Source organism: Sabethes cyaneus, chromosome 3, assembly GCF_943734655.1.
Source record: "Sabethes cyaneus chromosome 3, idSabCyanKW18_F2, whole genome shotgun sequence".
Classification (NCBI taxonomy): Eukaryota; Metazoa; Arthropoda; class Insecta; order Diptera; family Culicidae; genus Sabethes; species Sabethes cyaneus.
Genome location: NC_071355.1, coordinates 32,784,817 through 32,791,934, shown reverse-complemented (window position 1 = coordinate 32,791,934; position 7,118 = coordinate 32,784,817). Strand labels below are relative to the sequence as shown.

The 7,118-nt window shown below is 40.3% G+C and overlaps 2 non-coding genes across 2 annotated transcripts; both read right to left on the bottom strand.

Annotated features, from left to right (window-relative positions):
* Positions 1–2,311: 2,311 nt before the first annotated feature.
* On the bottom strand, positions 2,312–2,384 carry Trnaf-gaa (transfer RNA phenylalanine (anticodon GAA)). Its single transcript has one exon. It is a non-coding gene; the product is annotated as a tRNA-Phe (tRNA).
* Positions 2,385–3,114: 730 nt separating this feature from the next.
* On the bottom strand, positions 3,115–3,186 carry Trnae-uuc (transfer RNA glutamic acid (anticodon UUC)). The gene has a single exon. It is a non-coding gene; the product is annotated as a tRNA-Glu (tRNA).
* Between the last annotated feature and the right edge of the window lie 3,932 nt (positions 3,187–7,118).

Genomic DNA, 7,118 nt, shown 5'->3' with positions numbered 1-7,118 from the left:
GGTCTAAAATCTGCTACGAGTTGGCACGTCTCGTCTCAGCTTGGGCCATGTGCTGCCATGTTTTCAATAAAGCTTGTGAAGTCTACGATTTTCAAATAAGTAGGACTGTTAATAGGCTTAGCATTTAACCATTAAATTTGTAGGTTTTCGGTGTAACTCTATGGTAAAGTTACTTATGCGGTTCTAGTGTAAGTTGAAATTTATCTTCATTGGCTTAAAATAACTGCAAATTTAACGTTAAAAATATAAATGTTTGTATAAGTCCATTATTATTCAACAGAAAAAAATGCATGAACTTGTTTTTTTTTGCAACAATGTTTTATTACGATCAAGAATGGTCAGTAAAGTGCATTGATATCACTTCTCAACATTTTATGTATCTACCTAAAATAGCCAATACATACAGCGATGATAATAATAACCTCTTGCTTATTTTATTTCAATCGATCCCACAAAGATTGGCGTTCTCATCCGATGGGTTCTTAAAAGATTCTCGTTCGGCTCTGCAAGAATCGCTATGTATGATAGGTATAAACACGAATCTTGAGGTGAACAAGCTGCGGGATCGCCCGGAGGAACGCAGTTGGTCCGTTTAACAATACAACCTGTCACATATTTCCTAATTCGTCTCGGCTCGCGAAGATGAATTATGATTGTTTGATTATAGATTGTCAACGTCGCGTCGCATCGACCGACCGACCGAACGAACCGATCAGAACCGCCGTGGCCGTGGTTGTTCTTCTCAGATCTGCTTTAGGCATCCATTCCACCACCGCACCGGGGCGCGGGTTAGGTTCGGACAATTTGAAACTTTGTTTCTGTGTGTCTCTCTCGGGTGATCCTCTCGGGCTGCTGGATCAATCGTTCGAATGGCGGTGAGGTCGCGCGGCGCGGGTGATCATTGCGAGTTAGGTTCGATACCTTAATTTATCTGGCGAACGCTGAATCACTGAAAGCTACGACGACGCTACGGCGTACCCTGTAATTAAATTTGCTGTGGGACGATAGAGCTCGACATTTTTTTCTCTACATTATCCGAATGATTATAGTTCTAACGTCAAACGCGGACAAGAATGAAATGAAGTGGGGGCTCGAAACACTAAACTAGCTGTCGCCGGAGGGAATGATTGTCATTTGAATTGGTTTTTAATGGACGTTTAAAGCCGGCACCAACAAAAAGACACATTTTTTACGGTCCCGGTTGTCAACTTTTTTGTTTGGAAGTTCGGATGCCAGGGCTGTGTGTGTTGGTTATTTCATTCGATCTCTGACAAATATGGTAATAGATGACAAAGGTGTTCTAAGTCACCCTGGTGGCCTTGGCCTCTGAAATGAAACACAACAATTGACAGGAATAATTGCTTGCAGTGACAGGCAAAATGCGCAAACACTTATCAATGCGTAATAACGTAAAGCTCAGATAATAAACATAATCCCACAGAATGATTACTTTTGTTTAACCAACTTATTCTTTGTTTCGCTCGGATTATATCCATTCTGTCGCCATAATTAAGGTGCAATAATCCAAATCGGTTCGGTAAATCAAAGAACGCCGGATGGACGTGAGCAGACGACGCAGCGAAGAACAAGACGAACGAAACCGTGAGTCCCGTGGCAGTGAGGTTCCAGTGGGACAATTTTTTTTCGTGTCCGAGTTGTTAAGAACGCGACGCAAGACGATGCTGAAGTTCGACCGACAGAAATTCAATTTCGTGAAACACCAGCCATGATCGAGCAGCACCAGCAGCGTGCGCGAGTGAAACGGACAAAACATGATTAATTTTCCCGTCGCGCGCTTTTGTCGTCCGCGCCAAATGCCGACAAAATATTGTTCCTGGCCGGCTGGGGACCCACGACGAACGGCGACGAACTTCGGACCGGCCGGCCGTGAAACAGAACAGGATGCTTCGCTGCTCTCTACGGGAATCCAGGATTACGGTCATCTGCGGCGTACCGCGTCGTCCGTACCGGAGATCATTGGCAGGTGATTGGATTTTGGGGTCGCCGCCGCCATGAGTTATTACCGCGGAGTAAAGGGCCAGGGGTGGAAAGGACAGCTGTAATCATCGATGTAGGACACTCGTAATTCGATGAAATTGTAAGATGGACTCAATTGGAAATGTGCACCCAATGAGTAATCACGTTTTGATGAATTGGGAACAGAATTTTTTCGCTCAAAATGCCTGATTAAAGGATCCAATTGAAATAATTCGAAGTTATAAAGTTCAGTGGCAGCTTCTCTAATATAATTAAAGTAAGCATCATAAAATCAGCCGCTAGCAAAAAAAAGAGAACAACCACTCTTGTCTTGTGCCGAAACCCGGGATTGAACCGGGGACATTTAGATCTTCAGTCTAACGCTCTCCCAACTGAGCTATTTCGGCTTGTTATTTATAGTCGCCAGCAACAAAACTGTTCGTTTGCTCTCATGTCTGGGACTCCCGAGCAGCAAAGCGGAGGAAGGCGAGCGATATGAATGAACGATATCGTTCAACGAACGAGAAGAGAACGCAACTGCAAAGGTCACCGGCGGGGCGAGAACGCAAACATGTGGCAAAAGCAAGGTGCGGTGTTTCTCTATCTCTGTCGTTTGCATCGCGTTAGCTTAGCTCAGAATAGAAATTATGAACCGATGACCGAAGTGACAAAAAAGATAACGGAACGGGGCGGATCACAGCAGGCGGTTCGTTCGTTCGTTGTCAGCGTAGCGTAGCAATGATGCGATGGCGATGTGGTGTGTGCACAGCCGAATAGTAGTAGGTACATTATTAGGTTATCGCGTTTGTTTTCGGTTGATTTGCCATCGCGAACTCGTGAAAACTCGTCGCTGTTTTGACTGTCGTTGTCAGGCTGTAAGCAAGCCACGCAAGATTACGTTTCATTGTCGTTTTATTTCTTTGTTTATTGAGTCGCAAAGCCATTATCAAATCCAGTGTCCAGTGGGAACAAGTAAAGGTTATCAGGAAAGTACGACAGTGCTATCATCAAGGTTTAATTTATTATTAGCTGAGGTTAGGCGATGTCTGATTAATGCGTGCTACGGCTACGGAACAGCTGTTTCTGATTAGTAAGGAATTTTCATATCAATTTGTCATCACTGGCTAACAAAAAAGTTTCCCATACCGGGAATCGAACCCGGGCCTTCTGGGTGAAAGCCAGATATCCTAGCCACTAGACCATATGGGATGTTCGGAAATTGATAACCTCAAGGTCAAAGCAGTTTCCATTTGGAATTGATCCGGATCACGACAGGCAGCGTACAGATTTAGTTGCATCGTTTTCCTTTGTGTACCTCCTGACTGAAGCAGCGAAAGAACACCATCCCGATTGGATGCAACATGTAGTTACATCGATCATCCCGTGCTGTACATCATGATTCAATTAACGATAATCGTGTTCCTAGAAGTTTCTCTCCCGGGTTTGAACTTCGGCAGCAGAGCAAAAAATTTATCGCTCTTTTCACTCTGCTGTGCCCATCGCAGTGCTGCGCTGAACATAACCTCTAATCATCTGCGGTAGCATACTTGGCAATGGAAAAGACCACAAATCGTTCACTGCCGCCAATATATTGCAGTTTCTTCCCGTTGATTAGTCCCGCTCGCATGCATACATGAACGGTAAGTTCTAATTTCTGTGTGACCTGAGAAGGTTTTTTAGGCCGTATGTTTTTGCTTCTTATCATCATCGGCCAGGCCAAGTCAAGCCAAACCAAGTCAGGCCAGCTCAGCGTGCAGATTTAAGGCCGGTTTTTATTTCGACCACGTACGTCATAACGACGCTCCGTAATAAGAGGGAAAATTTATCTCCGGCCGCAAACTGCAGTTTGGGACTGGAAAAAAAAACTAAGTCCTTTTTGCGGTGCAGACAGAAGTTCGGGCCTTTTGCGGGAAACCGATTTATTTCGAGCCGATAATTGTGACGTTTGGCCTGGAAGCCGCGGCCAGCCGGCAGTATTTATGCTGGACGGATTGTCTAAGCACGAGATCGTTCCTCTTGAACGTATGGAATGAATAACGTCGTACTGTATGTATAAAAGCATTGCATATATGGAAATTTTCAATTTTTGTTATAGAAAAGCAAATTATGAATTGACTGAAGTTTTTGGAGCGTCTTAGTAGAATACGAAACCTGAAATTAAATAAAAAGAACTATTCCTATTCAATTCTACCTTAACTATTTACTATTTAATATCCTACAGATACGTATTCCGCCTACGACTGGCAGGCTTCCTCAGTGTCTGTTTTCGAACTGAGTTCGATAAATTGAATCTAACTTGTTTACTAACCGGGACGACGAATACAATAGACGAAGAAAGAAATACAATTGGTGAGTTTGAAGTACGTCGTACGCTTAATAAGAGGCTGATGGAGTCTTCCTTTTGCCCAGTCCGCTGTGGTTCAAAGGATCATAGTGATAACCGGCGAGCCACAGGGCCTGGGAAGGACTGTGATGACAGGTTTTGTTAAATAAAAATCCGTAGTTTTACCATCTATGTCTTAATCACAGAGGAAAGCGTTATAATTTATAAAACTTAATCAAATTTTAAATCAAACTTAATTTAAATGGAAGTTTGGCCGACATTTGTTCTTTATATAAAGTGTTTCTCAATTTTGCTAAAAAGTGACATTTTTTATCGCATAGGTATTCTTGATTGCATTTGAAACCAATTACCCAGTTAGCACCAACTCGTATATCAATGTACGAAAATTGTCGTAAATATCTTTTAACAAATTCGAAATTGTAACTGAAGCTGGATAAAGTGGGACCAAGTTGATTTTCTATCGTATATAATGATAATAACTGACATTTTCAGCACAAAATCGTATAATAGTACGGAACGGCTCGCGCCTAATCGGATATTATCGTATATAAATACTTACATGTATAGTCGTAACGCTCAAAATTATTCGTAATTACGTATATCGCCTCCAAAATGGTACGAATATGCCAATTTTACACATCAAATACGATTTATTAGCATGTATATCTGAACGTAACGCTGATTTTTATGTTTTATACATATGAAAATGCTAGCTGGGTAATACTTTTTTGAATCGAATCAGTTCATAATACTTTTCAAAGTTTCTCTATATTATTCAAGAACGCATAATCTTGACTTTCGTCATTTGCCTTTATTTTCCGAATTCATTTATTTTTCGTCGTTTGGTTATACTGTATTTTGTCTTTAATTTTTTGTTCCTTTGTTTTGCTAAGTGTACTCCGTCGCCTTTTCCGCCATTCCTGTCATCTTCTCGTCGTTTTTGTCATTAGTGTCTGTTTTGGCATAGCCTGTCACTGTTTTGCTGACTTTTAATTGTTTCTTCAATACCTTTAGTCAAAGGCTACATCTATTTATAGTCTTTTCGTCGTTTTGTGTTGCTTTTTTGGCATTTTTGTCACAGTTTGCAACGTTTTTTGGCGTCTTTTAACCGCATTTTTGTCGTCTTTCGGGTTTTCGCCTACTTGTCTTCACTTCTACGTCATATCTTGTCGCAGGCATTTCACTGCCTGTTCTTCGATTATTTCCTGTTGTTTCATTATTCTTTCATCGTCTTTTCGTCAACTTGCATTATCTGTTCGTCATATTATCATTGCTTTTTCGGAACCATTTCATCGTCTTTTTTGTAATCTCTTTACTGCCTTTTCTCCGTATTCGTCATTTCATTGTCATTTCTCTGTCTTTTCATGGTCTTTTTGCCATCTTTCCATCATATTTTCGTTTCACGACATATTGCCGCCTTTTCTTCGTTTTCATTGTCAACTTTTTACCATCTATCGTCTTGGCATGAACCAAGACAACAAAATTGTTGTCTTTTTCTTGTCTTTTCGTTGTTCTTTCGGCGTCTTTTTGACGACGAATATTCACCATCTTTTCGTAGTCTTTCTTGCATGTTTTATCGCCTATTTTTAAATTGGCAATTTTTAAATGTCTCTTTCCCATTTTTTGTCGTGTTTTTTGTTACAATTTTTTATCGTCTTTTTGTCGTATTTTTGTCATCGTTTTATCACAGTTCCATTGACTTCTATTCACATTTTCGTCAGCATTCCGCTGTTTTTCGCCGTCTCTTCGTTGTCTATTTATTGTAGTCATCTTTTTATCGCTTTCTGAAGAATTAAATATCCAAGTGTTTTTATTTGTCACGTAAAAAGAACATATTGAACATGAATGCATATAGAACAAGGATTCCATATACTTGATTATAAAGAACAACTTTATTACGGTACTGCCAAAATGTGGGAAAAAGTATTAATGAAAATATTTAGCCATTTTGCCGTACTCCAACCAAGAAAATATCAGTATTACTATAAATATCGGCCGTCTAAGTAAAAAATGCTAGATCTTATTGACAGCATAATAGCAATAAAGCAAATCTTCCATTTTTAATACACTTCTCATTAAAGAAAAATATTCTATTCGCTTTTTCTCAGAAAGCATAAAGTTATGCTCTTTGGAATATTATTTATTGCATGTAGCGTACTCGTACTTTTTGTCACTAAATGAAACTTTCAATCTTTTCCGCAAGGTTTATGAAAATCCGTAGATTTGAGCACTTGATCCGTAGGTCCGTAGAAAATTCCTAAATCCGTAGAACTACGGATAAATCCGTAGATCTGGCATCACTGGGAAGGAGTAGTGCATTTGAATCCGGTTGTAATGCTCCGATTACAGCTTGGTTCGATCCACGGATTCCCCAGCTTGGGCAAAAAGGAGCCGGACACAACTTCTTAAGCGTTGCGTCAATGAACCTCCTTCACCTAATCCAAAAAGCAAAGCAAACAGTTAAAATTTAGTGCGGTTGTGATATAACATGTGACGGCATGGTTGACGTAGAATTACGTTGGTCTCGGTGGTAAAATTATAATGGCAGAAGCTAACGTTTGATCAACCTGCAACCAACTCTCCAATGAAACTATTTTGACTCAACAATGTTTAGTATTTTACAGCTAGTTGAGCTCGAATCTTACGATCCGGACAATATAACTGTCTGTTAAGAAAACTGAGGATATATTCCATTTGCCAGTGCTTGCGAAGATGTCCAATCTTTGTATCAGTTTTTTGAGCTTTATATTAAATTTATTTGAATCACGGCTTGCGAAGATTTTATGTAATCGTAAGA